The sequence below is a fragment of the Mercurialis annua genome, linkage group LG8 (assembly GCF_937616625.2).
Source record: "Mercurialis annua linkage group LG8, ddMerAnnu1.2, whole genome shotgun sequence".
NCBI lineage: Eukaryota > Viridiplantae > Streptophyta > Magnoliopsida > Malpighiales > Euphorbiaceae > Mercurialis > Mercurialis annua.
In genome coordinates, this window is record NC_065577.1 from 31516511 (window position 1) to 31532102 (window position 15592).

At 35.2% G+C, this 15592-nt stretch overlaps 2 long non-coding RNA genes across 2 annotated transcripts; one reads left to right on the forward strand and one right to left on the reverse strand.

The window, feature by feature from the left end:
* The first annotated feature begins 1105 nt into the window (after window positions 1–1105).
* LOC126662258 (uncharacterized) lies at window positions 1106–1604 on the forward strand. The gene is made up of 3 exons (XR_007635729.2): window positions 1106–1254; window positions 1325–1429; window positions 1544–1604. It is a non-coding gene; the product is annotated as an uncharacterized LOC126662258 (long non-coding RNA).
* Window positions 1605–4786: 3182 nt separating this feature from the next.
* LOC130014900 (uncharacterized) lies at window positions 4787–5799 on the reverse strand. The gene is made up of 2 exons (XR_008789641.1): window positions 5503–5799; window positions 4787–5016 (listed from the first exon to the last, which is right to left on the reverse strand). It is a non-coding gene; the product is annotated as an uncharacterized LOC130014900 (long non-coding RNA).
* Window positions 5800–15592: the final 9793 nt, after the last annotated feature.

The window sequence follows — 15592 nt, forward strand, 5'->3', positions numbered from 1 at the left end:
TGCTTCACCGAGGACTGCTCGTATCCCTTTGAAGGACTTTGACGTAGTTGATTCGGCTGATTTGAACGACTATCCATGGGGTATTGACGTTTTCAAGTACATGTTTGATTCTTTGTCGAAAAGAGCTGTTCTTAGTCCGAGATCTCTTATTATTGAAGACAACATTTACCAGTATCGCCTTCAAGGTTTACCATATGCACTGGTATGTTGGTTCTACGAGTGTTGCCCGGCGGTGGAAAATACCTTTGCTCAGCTAGTGAACAAAGATGCTATCCCGCGGATTCTGAGGTGGCAAGCATTCGTTCCTGTAAAATACATTGCTGTTGACAGGGATTTATTTGTTGAGATTGCATCCGATGAGGTTCGTATGTGTTAAATTTTCAATTTTTTTAATGTAATTTATCATTGACTCTGTTTTCATATATGGTGTTCATTTGTTATGTGTAGATGATTTTCCGATCAATTGTTCCAACCCCGGCAGAGATGAATGCCCTTCGTCTAGGTGACTTATTCAAAAAAATTAAGGGAAACGAGGAGGGTTATTTTCCGGCATTTAATATATTGAAGGACGGTGAATCAACGTCGAACACTTCGAATTTAAATGTTATGGAAGAGAGGCTGGAAATTTTGATGGCTGGTCAAAAGACGATTAAGGATGATATAATGGATTTGAAACGTTTATTCACTTCCAAATGTTCCGAACTTTTGACAGTTGTCAATTCATTGAATGCAAGGCTAACTCTGATTGGTGATTCTAAAACGGTAATTTGTTTTGATTTATGTATTTTGTACTTTTATCACTTAGAGTTTAGTTAAATATAATTTATGTTATTTCATATTATGTTATTGTAACTTGATGGGAACCTAATGTGAACTCCATATCTGTATCAGGTTGAAATTGAGAAACATGATTTTTCTGATGGCTTGCAGACAAGGGTTGACAAAGGAAAAAAGGTTGTTCTTCCTGCAGAGGAGATTTCAGTGAAACCAAGTAAAAATGGTACTTCTATAGTAACGGAACGAGAAGAAAGGGATGGTAGGGAGTCTGCTGTTCCTGTTTCCGCTGATACTAAAGCTACTTCCAACAAAGAAAGGGATGGTAGGGAGTCTGCTGATGAAGAAGAAGGTGCTGAAAAAATCGAATTGGAAGATTTGGTTTGCGAGAAGGCTGTACTTGAAGGCAAGGATGACCGTGGTGAACCTTGTGTTATTGTTTCTTCCGAACACGTTGATGTTATCTCTCCGAATTTTGAGGTATATTTAATAATTTGAAATTAAACTGTTTTGATTAACTATATTAATTTGTTTATTGTCAATTTACTAGGTTTCGCGACAAAGCGAGTTGAATTTAAAATCTCCACCAGATGACACCATCAATCAGACTAAAAAAAATGCAAGTGAATCGATTGCTGAATTCAAATCAAAGGAGGTATTGTTTGCTTTAAATTATATTTATAGTTTAATTTTATATATGATGGTTCACATAAAGTACATATAGAGTTGATATCAGATTACTTACTGTATCCTCTTATGTTTTTGGTAGTCTGGTCCTTCTTCAAGCCGCTTCATACCGACGCAAACTGGTTGTAAAGTCCGTATTTGTCCCTTTGATGCTAATCACATTTTATTCAGTGATGCCACCAAACAAGACATCATTCATAATTGGCTGGAAGAAGGACGTCCTAAAGGGGCCAAGTTCGTATCTCGACTAACTTTTTTCAGTTCTGTTTTAATGCTCACTTATTTAATTTTTTTTTCTTTGTTTGTTTAGAAGGCAAAGCTGGATATACGATCCAAAGATTGATAAATTCCATCCCCGTCTTTCTCTTGGCGTGGTTGATATTGAAACGAAATCCTGGTTTTACCATCTCTACCACGTTGGAAAGGCTATTGAGTGTTCTGTAAGTATATCCATATTTCTTTTATTTGTTCTTTTTTTTTATTTTATGTGTTTATTATTTGAATTACTCACGATAGTTTTGTTAATAACATTGTTGTGACTGTATGGCTACTTAACCTTGATTTTTGTTTATTTGGCAGCATGTAGATGTTCTCTTTTATTATCTGAGAAAGAAAATAAAATATGGATGTGCTGCAAACAGTAGATGTACGTCAATTGATAATTTTTTTGATCGGCGTATTCAAACTCTCTACACAGCATACAAGAAAAAGCAAGATGTGTCACTTGTTTCTTTGAAACATACAGTGGCTATCTACATTAAAGGTGGTGCTATGCGTTGCAATACGAATTGGGCTAATGTTGACGATGTTCTTTTTCCGATCAATTGTGTTAACGATTGGCATTGGATTTTCGCTCGCCTGAATTTCAAGGAACGATGCATCTATATCTACAATTCGTTGAGGTCGGCGCAATATGACAGATCAGCAACTGAATATGTTACTTGCTATAGTGTGTTGCTTCCAATATTCCTTCAAGCTACCAATTTTTATGATTCTCGAGATGACATCGATACTACTGCCGGTGCTTACGAGGGAAAGAGAATAACTGATCCGTTCAGAATAGAGATTGTGGAAAACATGCCTATCCAAAATGATGTGTAAGTCTATAATTTGTTTTTAACTTTAGTTAGTTGGGTTATATTAAAGAGTTATGGTGACAGAATAGGAACCTAATGTCAACCTTGTTTCTTATGTTTTTTTATTTTTTCTCACTTTTCGTAGTGATTGTGGAGTTCATATGTTTTCCGCTGCTGAGTTCTTTGTTGATGGGAAAGTTATGAGGCATGATTATGATGTCAAAGAACACCGTGCTCGTTACGCTTCGTCATTATATTTGTATGCTCGTTGGAAGGAAAGCTCTTCTTGTGTTAGTGAAGATAAGGGTCCTCTAAAACTCAAGAGAACATCTGCCTAGGGAGTGAAGAGGAAGCTAATTTATGGAGGTTCAAGATGAAGAATGTTATTGATTTTTGTTTGTAAAGAAAGTCTCCTTTTTGTCACACTTTTATTTTGCTTGGAGGACATAAATGTCCATTTATTTCTTATTTCAAGTCTATTTTAGAGTATGTGTAAAAAGAGGTAATTACAATATGTGTAGTGTTTTAGCAAATTTCCGCAAAATTGTGAATTGTCAATAGTTATATTAAAAGGCAGGAGTTCAATTCTATTTTTCTGTTCGGTTCCATATTATTGCCTATCCAAATTGAGAAAAAATATTTGGTATTACACCAAACCTTAAAATCAAATTAAACCAAAGGAATCAATTGAATGTTTGGCTGATATCTCATATATAATTCCATACGTTCAAACTCGATGTGTGGCTAATATCTCGACGAGTTTTCATCAACACATCGAGTTTCTGCTATCCAGTTTTCCATAAATTTCATGTTGGGCTGCATAACTACTGCCATAAAACACCAAAATTCTACAATCTACATTCAAGGAAATATAAAAAAGCATCTCTTAGTAAAATTCATACTTTCAAACAAGCTACAAGAAGCCAAAAAGAGTTCAATAAGCGGTAAATTTCAGTCACTAATCATCGTCTTCGTCTTCATTGTCACTGTCATTTGAGTCTTCTAGTACATCAGTGTCGGCATCATCATAATTGATCGTAGTATCATCCTCCTCATCGCTAGAATAATCCGGGTTTGAGTTTTGACCTTGAAACATTTGACCAACATCAACTTCATCCGGTAATACATCTATAGGATGCAAGAGTTCCAAATTTTCACCACCATTTTGATCGACTTCATGACTATTATCTGCCTCGTATTGCTGATAGGGCTCATCATTCAATATTGAATCTTCATTGCACACTTTTTCCTTTTCTGGCACATCAAATATATTCCTGTGAAATGATTTTTGCACAATTTTCCAATGACCTCCATTTTTCATATCGCTGACATAAAAAACCTGCTGTACTTGAGAACTCAACACGAAAGAATCACCTGTATACCATTTACGGCTCACATTAACAGAAACTAAGTTGCCATATGTTTTAATTCCATTTTTATCGCCAACATCCCACCAATCACATTTAAACAAGAAAACATGATTCCCATTAACATATTAGAGGTCAATGATATCTGTTAGCACACCATAAAACTCGATTTCTTTCGACTTATGCTCTCCCGTAACTGAAACTCCATTATTTTGAGTCCGACGAAAATTATCACGCTCAACTGTGTGAAACCTAACTCCATTGACAATTATCCCACTGTACCTAGCAATTCGTATATCAGGACCTAATCCCAACGCATATATATGATCTGTTGCTGCAACCAAACCAGTAGCACGTAAGCGTCCAACCTGAAAAATAAGTTTAATGGTGAAATTAGAGGCATAATTCAATATTTAGTACTTTTATAGCATCATACTTACACATAGGGGTGTAAATGAACCGAGCCGAGCCAAGCTTTGGAGTGTTCATGTTCAGCTCGTTTAGCGAATAAGGTGTTCATGTTCGGTTCATGTTCGTTCGAGCTTTAAACAGGGTGTTCATGTTCGGTTCGTTTAAATTTTATAGTGTTCATGTTCAGTTCGTGTTCGGCTCGTGTTCGTTCATTTAGTCACTAAACGAACGAGCTCGCGAACAGGCTCGCGAACGAGCTCGATAAGAAATAAACGAGCTCGTTCGCGAGCCTGATTGAAAAGCCTGTTCGCGAGCTTGTTCGCGAGCCTGATTGAAAAGCCTGTTCGCGAGCCTGATTGAAAAGCCTGTTCGCGAGCTTGATCGATAAGCTTGTTCGCGAGCTCGTTCGTTTAGTGGCTAAACGAACGAACACGAGTTCAACTCGTTCGCAAAACACGAATACAAGCTGAATTAGTTTTACCTAATAATGATTTTTTTTCAAACACATAATAAAATTTAAAGTACAACTGATAAATCCAACAACAAATTATCTAAACATAAATTACAAAATACATAAGCAACATAGATGCATTTTCTTCTTTTTCAACATTTCATTTTCAGCAATATTATCCAAAACTGGACTTGTTTGTGAGTCTTGAGTCAATTGAATTTGAATGACACCCTCATTTATATTCGACATTCTGTTACAAAACAATTAAACATTAAAATTAAAAGATACACAAAAAATGCTATTATAAATTTGAAACTAAATAAACAAATATTATCTAATAACAAGGCATCAAAAATCCATATTCAACTTTCAAACTCTATAACAGTTAAATTACAGGTATTAAAGAACAGATATTAAATAACAACATCTACCCTAATTAATGATATTATACAAATGAAGTTTTGATTTAAGTGTGGCCGAAAAGGGCATACTATAATGATTTTTTGATGTGACATTAACTTGGAGAAAGCAGTAATTATTCTCGTCTCTTTATGGACTTTCATTATAGGCATTTCAGTGTCCTTTTTTGCATTTGATGAACAGCCCTATTAAATGTAATGAATGAGTTATTGTTGATTTGATTAGGACGAGTGGGTGATTTGTTTAAAAAGCTATTATAAATAAACAAGAAAACAAAGTAACAAAGGATTTCAAACTCAGCTTTCAAATTACTAACCTCCGGGAAGCAGATGTGGTCGGTGATGGAGTAGGGGATGACGAACACCAGAATTGCCGAGTAGAAGCAGATCGACACGAACAAAAGAGGCGGCCGAAGAGCAGGTTGTTGAAGGGGCAGAGACGACGAAGACCAGATCGTTGAAGGAGCAGAGGCAACAAAGAGCAGACCGTTGTGGTGACGTGAAGAGTCACCGGCGTGAAGCGTTATTGGCTTGAAGAAATTGAAGAAGAAACTGAATATTGGAGGGGCGGCGTGAAGAAACTGAATATAGGAGAGACATTAGGGTTTAGAATTGTAAAGTCTGTTTAGGTTATTAGTTTTCTTAACATTTTAAGTTATTAATTTCAAAACTACGTAGTTTTGATGTTTTGTTAAATATTAATAATTTTAAAATTTTAAAATATATTTATATAAATAAATTTAAATACGAGTTAATTCACGAACACTTAATCGAGTTTAAATGAGCTTGTTTACGAACTCTTAATCGAACTCGTTCACGAACACTTAATCGAACTCGTTCACGAACTTGTTCACGAACACTTAATCGAGCTGTTCGCGAACGTAAACGAGCCGAACGCCACCATGTTCATGTTCGGCTCGTTTATATTAACGAACGAAAAATTGAGCTCGAGCTCGGTTCGTTTAGAATTCGAACGAACATGAACCGAGCTCTTATCGAGCCGAACACCGAGCTGCTCGCGAACAGCTCGGTTCGTTTACACCCCTACTTACACACTCCTTGAACCAACTGGAAAATCCTGCCTGGTGTCTTTTTTGCACATCTATAACACTTTCCTTTTGTAATTCTTCAATGTGAATCCTGCACAACGTTTATAAAATTAGATAAAAAGTGTAAAATAAAGCTATTTTGAAACTCTAAAGTCTTTGTTTTTTCAAAATAAAATAACTTACTTAAGATATTCATCAACATCCTCACAATTGTTAAGCACATACCACTGCAATTTTTTGAAAATCAGAATGGGATAACGTTTTATATTCTGTGGCTCCTAAAGGTCTTGCATTGTTTGAAAATATGGAAAATCCATTTTCCACTCCTATTTGCACAGGAAAATTATTTCTCTCAACGCGATTATATATTGTCTCAACCCCATGAAAATACAGTGAACAAAAGTTCAAACATTCTTTAGTGATATACGCTTCAGCAATTGAACCCTCCGGTCGAGCTAAGTTACGTACATAATTTTTCAAAGTACGTAAGAACCTGCACAACAAATTTGTTGTAAATGTGAATAAACCATATAGATATATAAAAATTAGTTAAAACTGCAGCAAGAAAACGAAAAATAAAATTTCCTTATCAACTAACCTCTCAATAAAGTACATCCACCTATAGTGAACATGGCCTCCTAATTCTACTTCACGTGGCAGATGAATTGCCAAATGCATCATTACCACGAAAAAAGATGGAGGATATATTATCTCAAGTTTACATATTATCAAAATGATATCGCTCTGCAACTTTTTAACTGTAGATCTTTTTAAAGTCTTCGAACAAAGCTCCTTAAAGAAAGAGCTCAACTCTGATAATGCAGTGTAAACCTCACTACGTAAAGACCCACAAATTGATGCTGGAAGTAACCGTTGCAAGAATATATGATAATCATGGCTTTTCATCCCCATAACTTTGCAGTCCTGAACACTTACACATCGAGAAAGATTGGAAGCATATCCGTCTGGCAACCGGATTGACTGCAACCATTCGCAAAACTTTCTCCTTTCAGGCTTCGGTAATGTATAACAAGCAAGTGGCATAAGAAATTTATTTCCCTTTTGCTGTAAATGTAACTCTTTTCTTATACCCATTGCTTCTAAATCCATTCGAGCCTTAATGTTATCCTTAGATTTTCCATCAATATTCATCAACGTACATAATATATTTTCACATATATTCTTCTCAATATGCATTACATCTAAATTATGATGTAATTTTAATGTTTTCTAGTAAGGCAATTCAAAGAATATACTTCTCTTTGTCCAATTGAGCTCTTCAGGACCACGTGCACGCTTTTTTTGGTTAGGTGTCTTCCCAAAAACAAGGCTTTTAGGAAGCAAATCTAATTGCATTAGAACTTCATCTCCTGACAACTCTTCAGGCTTTGACCCGTGCTCTGGTTTGCCATCAAGTTTTCTGCTTTTTCTCCAAGAATGTTGGGCATGTAAATATCTCCGATGACCCATGTAACATTGCTTCACTCCATTTTTTAATGTTAGCGAACACGTCCACTTATTACACACAGGACATGCCAATTTTCCTTTTGTGCTCCATCCAGATAACATTCCATATGCTGGAAAGTCATTTATTGTCCATAATAATGCAGCATGTAATTGAAAATTCTTACCGCTATATGCATCATATGTTGTCACACCGGTCTTCCATAACTCTTTTAACTCATCAATTAATGGCCTTAAATATACATCGATATTATTTCCGGGAGATTCCTTACCAGGAATAAGCAAAGATAACATCAAAAAATTCTCCTTCATGCATTTCCATGGTGGTAAGTTATATGGCGTCACAATCACCGGCCACATGCTATAACTCGTGCTCATATTTCCAAAAGGGTTAAATCCATCACTAGCAAGCCCAAGTCGCACGTTACGAGCTTCTTTGCCAAACCAAGCATATTTCTGGTCAAAATCTTTCCATTCCGTAGCATCAGCTGGATGTCTAATCGTATCATCATCTACACGTTTCTCCTTATGCCACCTCATATTTTCACCAATATCTTTAGACATAAATAACCTCTGAAGTCTAGGTACTAAAGGGAAGTGTCTAAGAATTTTTTGAGCAACCTTCTTGCGTTTTCCGAAACCTAATTTCCATCTAGGGGCCTTACAAGTTGGACACATGTCAAGATTTTCATTTTCCTTCCAAAATAGCACACAATCATTTACACAAGCATCAATAGTTACGTAACCGAGTCCTAAATCGCGCATCAATTTTTTAACCTCATAACTTGAGCTTGGAAGGGTTTCTCCTCTCGGGAGTGCATCCTTGAACAACTCCAAATTCGAAAAAAATGACTTATTACTAGAATTTCTGAGTGCTTTGATATTAATCATCTTAAGAAGAAAAGAGAGCTTTGAATATTTTTGACTTCCAGGATATAGTTCACAATGAGAATCATTCCACAATTTAGCAAATTTTGCTACTTCTCCTTCTAGCATGTTATTATCTTGATTGGCAAGTCTGTCTTCCATGTCGGTGTCTATAAAAGTTGCATTACACATATCATCTAACATTTCTGAAACATCATTTCCACTATCCTCCAATTCATTGTCCGAATTAATAGAGCCATCTAAACTATCACGAGGTTGAGAAGTCTCACCATGGTGCACCCAGTTTGTGTAGTTTTCACTAATTCCATATTGATATAGATCCATTTTGACTTCTTGCAATGGCTTCAAATAAATATTGATGCAGTTCTTGCATGGACATCGAACTCTGCCATTTGAATCAGTAAAGTCTTTTGCAACATTCAGAAAATTTTTGACCCCTTGAATATAACATGAACTAAATCGGTACGACGTCATCCAACTTTTGTCTGATGGCGTCCCTTTAATTCAAAAATAATATATTAGGCAACATCAATATTTGGTACAAATCTATCAATTGAAAATATAATTAAAACTTACCCATTACAAATCAGATACCGTTAGCTATTTTAAAAATATATCCAATTTCTTTCCCTGAACTACCTGCGGTTTTGAAACAAGGCTAACATTTGTTTAGTGTTACTGTTAAAACATACTCGAGGTAAGGCTATATAGTCGACGACTTTTTACACGTTACTCGAGTTTATACATCGTTTGCAATGTTAAAACTCGATGTCATGCTTAATAGTCGACGAGTTACATCCTTAACTCGACTTTTTTTATCTCTGTCAAAGCACAAACTTGATGTAAGTCTTAATACTCGACGAAATGGAAGCAAAATCTCGAGTTCTTGTTTTTACTGAGATAACAAACTCGAGAATAGGTGATAAGTCGTCGAGTTTGAAGCTCGACCTCGAGTTTGTACGAATCAGTTGAAAATTTAAATTATCAATTGGACAAATAAGCAATTTGAATGTGAAATTCATCCTACATTAATCAATTTAGTCTCTTTTCATAAGTTAAAAAATACCTGGACAAATAAGCATCAACAAACACAAAATCAATGAAAGTGCGGCGGCGTGAGAAGTGTACAAACGTATGGAATTGATGCGGTAGTGTGGTGTCAATATTCAGCAAAAAAAGTTTTTCCTAATGAAGAGTGCTTCGATTAACCTAATTTGGATATTTGAATCTTAATAAAATATAATTTCATAACCCATTTAAACCTATTATCATTAATTTTTTTTCAATTCCATGGTGACAAAACATTTATTAATCACAATATCATTTAATTTCACTTAATTGCTGAAAAATAAAATTATTCACAATATTTTTACATATTATGATAAAATTTATTTTATCATAATAACTGTATTTTTAATATACAGTGACAAAACATTTTTTGTCAAAATCCATTGTCACAACAAACACAATTAATTGCTATAGTGACAAAAATATTTGACACAATAGTTAATTATCACAACATTATATAAGTTTAATTAATTGCTGGAAAAAAAATTCGTTACAAAAGTCTTTAAATATTATGCTAAAATTTATTTTATCATTATAACTGTATATATTTTCTATTTTACCATTTATTTTATGCAATTAGTTTTTCTTTCTCTATTTTGTGTGTATTTTGTGTTTCATAAGGTTGACATATGGTCGACAAACGGTTTATTTACGGTTATTATAACTATAGTTTAAAATACAGGCACAAAACATTTGTTTTGGCAAAATACTTTGTCACAACAATATATTTACTTTTTTATATAGTGACAAATAAATATGACACAATAAATATTATAACTGTTTTTTTAAAATATCGGAACCAAACATTTGTTCTGGCAAAATATTTTGTCACAAAAACAAATTTACTTTTTTTATTGACAAATAAATTTGACTCAATAAACAGTAGTGGAAAGAGTGTTTTTCGAGTTATTCCTTAACATATATATTTTCTGCACTTCCTTTTTCATACTCTATTTTGTGTTTATTTTGTGTTTTATAAGGTTGACATAAGGTTGACATCAGGTTCATATGCAGTCGATATAACTGCAGGTTTAAAATACGAAAACAAAACCTCAGCATGCGACTGAGCTCCGTTTTGCCTAGACATGCTGAAAAGAAACAATTTCGAACGTAAGCGACCATCTGAGCCCATTTCACACGCAATTCCAAAATCAGCTTATAAATGCTGTAAACAATTAGCATTTAATCCAGTCGCACGTAATTCGCAACAAAAATCCACTTAATAACCTCAGCGCAAGTAATAAATACTTTACCATCTCAATCGTTCATAACCACTTTCTATTTCCTAGTATAAGCAATAAATACTTAGTTGTGTTCGTCATCCGTATAAACAGATACTATTCACTTACTAACTTAATAGTCCTGATTCGCGCGTGTAATGCCACGTACTACTAATGCACACATAACACAATTACAGACAACCACGGTCTGACTCTTGCTGCAGTAGTTCCTAGGTATACTTACTGACAAATACTCCCAGTCAAACAAGCAATCAGACAACTCTAGCAGTGGTAACTGGACCAAACTGCTCTCAAACAAGCATTGAAACAACCTTGCAGTGGTAACTGGACCAAACTGCTCTGATACCAACATTGTCACGACCCAAAACTATTGAGCCGCAACCGGCGCTAGGGAACGGGAGTGGTAGCTCCGGAACCCGTAGCAAGCCTAAAATCACAATTAATTTTTCGCAAATATAATATAAACAAATAACAACAAACAACGGAAGCAAATATACATATATAACATATAACCAAATATATACACTAACTGTTTCAAAACCTCGCGGGCTCTAGTTACCGTACCCTGTACGAACTGGCCTCGCGGTACTATATACATCAGTTAGTATTTCAAACATCTCACTGGCATCTGGGGCCGTGGATTATATACAACGTGCGTAGCCTATCAAAAAGCATATAAACAAAGATAGCAGTTGATATATACAATCAAAATAAACTGCTGACTAGGCTACTATTCTGTTGACACAGGACCACTACTGCAGCACTCACAGAAGTCAGAAACTAACATATACAACTGACTTCTGGACTTCAAAATTGGCCTCTAGCTAAGTCCACAAGCTAAGCACCTGAAAGACATCAAAGGTGAGGGGTCAGTATTTGGGGAAATACTGAGTGAGTTGACATTTACTAACAGTATTAATATAAAAACATAGCATCGCATTTCAAGAAAATATTAATATAAAACATATAAACATGTATTTGATCCGTGTGAAACTAATATCCTAGCATGCGACACATCTCTCGAATAATCATATATCATTCAACCCAATCGTAAATATCAATTGCGAGTCCAACTCGCTGGTGGCCCAGCCACTAGATACGGGGACTTCCAGGCTACACCGTAGCCGAGTTCACTCTCGTATCGAAATCATATACCCAATCGTAAATTTCATATTCATCAACAGCTCCCAGCTGTGTCAAGTCATTTCTCAATGCAAACATACTAGACTGACTCGATACTGGTGATCACACAGCCTATTGACACCCAATAGGTAGCTAGTTTCTTCGGATCGCATACTAGTTCTCGCATATAGAAATTAAATAAACATATAACACTTCAAACAATTATATACAATGCGATGCGTGAAAACAGTATATATATATATATCAAATAGTTTTAATACATGAAAGTAAAAGTACAACTCACAGTGACCGCAATCCAAGAAATGATATGATCGATCTGATAATACGCTCTCGCTAGTCCGCCTCTATTGACTCCACTACTTGCTGACACGTCTGATAAATCGTTAATAGTTAGACGTGATTCTCGCATCCTTATACGTGTAATACTTTTAAGTTTTATATCTATTTCAAAACATTTCACTGAGTTTCACACTCAAATCAAGCTATCAGAGGTCCTTTTTCACTCCCGGAAGTCCCACGGAGATCCGGGTCGAGTTAGGGCACGTCGTGCCCTTCAATTTTTGTGAAGGGCACGTCGTGCCCTTCATGGTGCACGTCGTGCACCCTTGTGGTGCACGTCGTGCGCCTGCACGACGTGCTGAAGTGCAGCACGTCGTGCACCGACGTGTGCAGCGTTTTTCCGGCACTTCTGAGCCATTTCCGGGGCTCCAAAACTCCCAAAACTCATACCACTTCATACCCAATCCATTTAAACACTTATCTTATCATTTTACAACTTAAAAACGTCAAAAACGACTCGATTCCTAACCGTACGATTCGAACGTAACTTTATATATAAAACAGCCCATAACAACATCATTTCACCATCAAAAATCGAAGTCTTACCTTGATATGATACTTAAGATCAGTAGAGCATTCAATTACGGAGAGATGGGCGCACGAATCGCTCGAAACGGATGCCGAACGAAGAAACCGTAGCTTGACGATGGTGAGAAGCGTAATAAGGAAATGATGAAGCTTGAACTCTCTGGATCTTTCTCTGATTCTTCATTCATATGATTTCCTATTTATATCATGGCTAAATCATCCCTTCAATCCTTATTTTCTTTATTTGTTACAAATTAACCTTGAACTTTTCTTTTGTTCAATTTAGTCCATAACCAAATCAATTAATACTTTAATCATAACTTATACGTATTATTTATATCCGATAAACAATACGAATCCCAATATTAATATTTTCCCGTCAAAACTTATAAATTTCCATTTTCGACATAAAGTGGCTAAATTACCACTTTGGTCCCTGCACTTTATTTTGGGCTTTTCTTGACATTTTTCCTTTTAATTCCAATTTTAACTTTAGAATTGAAATATAACCTTGATTTCCGCATAACTAATTTCCCAAAACCGACCTACTTGAAACTTATTTACTTGATCTTTTCAGAAATTCTTCTAATATTGCCACTCTGGCGAATCAAAATTGGACACGTGGTCCAATTAGCTAATTAATTATTTTGGGGTATTACATTCTTCCCCCCTTATAAAAATTCGTCCTCGAATTTTCATAAAACTTGTTGGGATCTTAAAATCGTCCTTATAATTTCCTTGACGTCCATTACTACGTGTCAGACGTAGTTTCTTCTTTTACTTTAATTCTTAGCTCTCACTTATAGTTATGACTTCGTACTTATTGTTAATCGATTATCTATCTTATTCATAGTAACTTCTTGCTGTTGCATAGTTGAGAATCTTCTTATTGTTACTTTCGTTTCATTTGTTGTCTTCCCTGAAATAGAATAGCCTTGGACGTATCCTTGATGTCGTAGTCCTTGCGTCATTGCTATCTGATTGTTACTAATCCATGTCTAACATTTTCTCGTTCCATCATTTCATTCCCAGTAGCCATGGGGTTGCTACTCGTCTTCTTTATACATGAATAGTCACGACGTGTTGACTCCATCTTTAATAACGTACTTACTTTATTCATACTCCTATGAGTATTTTCCTTTCGTAATCACAATCTATGACTTTTAATCTTTACTATCATCTAACGATATCATCCTTCTTCCTTACTGATTATCGTCGTTTCTTACTTCTTTCTACCGTTATCTGACATCTCATTCCTGATTAACTAATCTCTTTCAACTTGTACCCTGTCTAGCACAGTTACTGTCTCTTAACATAGCTAAACTTGATACATCCTTCACTATCTTCCATTTCTTATTCTTTCGCTTCTTTAAGCTATCGTAAACTTCACGTCGTTCTATTAGTCGTGATCCTTTGTTCTTTACCATTATCTTAGACACGTAATTCACGTTACTTCTGATCGTATGGCTTGTACAGTCTCCCTTGTTCACTAATATTACTCATATTCTTATCCCCTTCACTTTCACCTAATTGTTTCTTTGGAGTTTACCTTAAATCTCTTATTGACTTTTCATTCAACGATGTTCTTCCTTTACGTCACAGTTCCTTATTCAAGATGACCTCATAAGAATCTTACATGCTTCTCTAGCATTTAACTATTTCGAAAAAAAATTCTCGTTAATCAGCTTTCTTTCTATTTTACACTTCTGCTTCTTACTGTCAATTTTTATTTTCACTTTTTACAATACAATCTTGATACTGATTGTAATCGTTCCTTAACTTATTCTTATTCTATCTCTCGTCTTCTTTTGAAGGGTTTTCCGATTGTTCTTAACATTTATATTGTACTTACTTTGTAATTCCCAAAGTCAGGGAACAATTTCAATTCACTGTCGTCCTATACGCTTTATGCTTCCTTAGCACTTATATCTTGATTCTAATTGTCTTTAAATAACTTTATCTCTTTGTACTAGTATCGACTCTTGTCTTGTCTTTTACTTGTTATATTTGTTACGTCTTTCCTTCGTTTATAGCAGTTCTATTGCTGCTACTCTATTCTGACAATCCTTATGACGTATTTCTAGAACTTTCACTTCTCTAATCATCTTACTAAATTTTGAGGGTATTTGAATTTTACCCTTACACTTTTCTTCATATCATCCACCATTCTTACATTTACTGATACGTATGTCTATACGTGTACCTTTCACCTTTCTGTTAACGCAACTTATAATTCTTAGTGCTGATATTAGTAACTTTACTTAATATCAGTCATATAGCATCATTATCTCTTTTGATCTATCCAACTTCGAACCTTCACATCTTACTGGATTATCTTCTTCATCCTTGCGTACTTGTACGTTTCTTTCGCCTAACACAACTCTCTGTCATTTCATCATTCGTCTTATTATAAGGATAAATATTGTATCCTTAAATATTGCCAGTGCATTGCAGCCTATCTGCGTATGCTCTCCGGCGATAAGTCCTTATTCACATTTTTTTTTAGCTCCACTAGCTTCGTTGCAATAATTATTAATATGGCTTTATTCTGTTATTGGAGTTTCTTTTAAATTTTTTTTTTAATAAGAATCTTTTATTCTTCGTCGCAGGGCTTTATATCCGAGTTTACTTACTGAACAAAACGACTTTAAAACTTCTTTTGGCTGCGCAGCTCTTTCTAAACCACT